The following is a 709-nucleotide window of genomic DNA, read 5'->3' on the forward strand; positions in this document are numbered from 1 at the left end:
ATTTTGAACAGAAAATATCAGTAATAAGCTCTAACTCAGGCTGCTGAGCCCATGCTCTGTGGTACTACTGCCAGAGTCTGGATGCACAGCCCCACATCCCCACCAGGATGATTAAGGGAATGGAACATCTCTCGTATGAAGAGAGGCTGAGTGAGCTGGGCCTGTTTTCTCTGGAGAAGAGAMGGCTCAGAGGGGATCTGATTAACATGTATAAGGTCAGGAAGGGAGAATGCAGGGAGGAAGGGGACAGGCTGTTCTCACTGGTGGCCAGCGATAGGACGAGGGTAATGGCCACAAGCTGCAGCACAGGCAGTTCCATCTCCAGGTGAGGAGCAACTTCTTTACTGTGAGGTGACAGAGCAGTGGAACAGGCTTCCCAGGGAGGTTGTGGAGTCTCCTTCTCTGGAGGTCTTCAAAACCCGCCTGGATGCCACCCTGKGCCACATGCTGTAGGTGTGCCTGCTTGAGCAGGAAGGTTGGACTAGATGATCTCTAGAGGTCCCTTCCAACCYTGAATATTCTGTGATTCTGTGATTCCCTCCTTCAACAGAAGGGAAGGACGTTGGCTGTGGGTCTGGCCAAGGTGGTCTGGGTGGCACAAGGGACTGGGCCTTCGTTGCATGGGTGGGAAAGGGGGTGGCAGAAGCAGAGCTAGTTTTCCTGATGGGGTTTATCCAGATCATCAAGTGAGTGTTAAACTTGACAGAGC

This window comes from Nothoprocta perdicaria, unplaced genomic scaffold (assembly GCF_003342845.1).
Source record: "Nothoprocta perdicaria isolate Ctin4 unplaced genomic scaffold, notPer1 scaffold_120, whole genome shotgun sequence".
Lineage (NCBI taxonomy): Eukaryota > Metazoa > Chordata > Aves > Tinamiformes > Tinamidae > Nothoprocta > Nothoprocta perdicaria.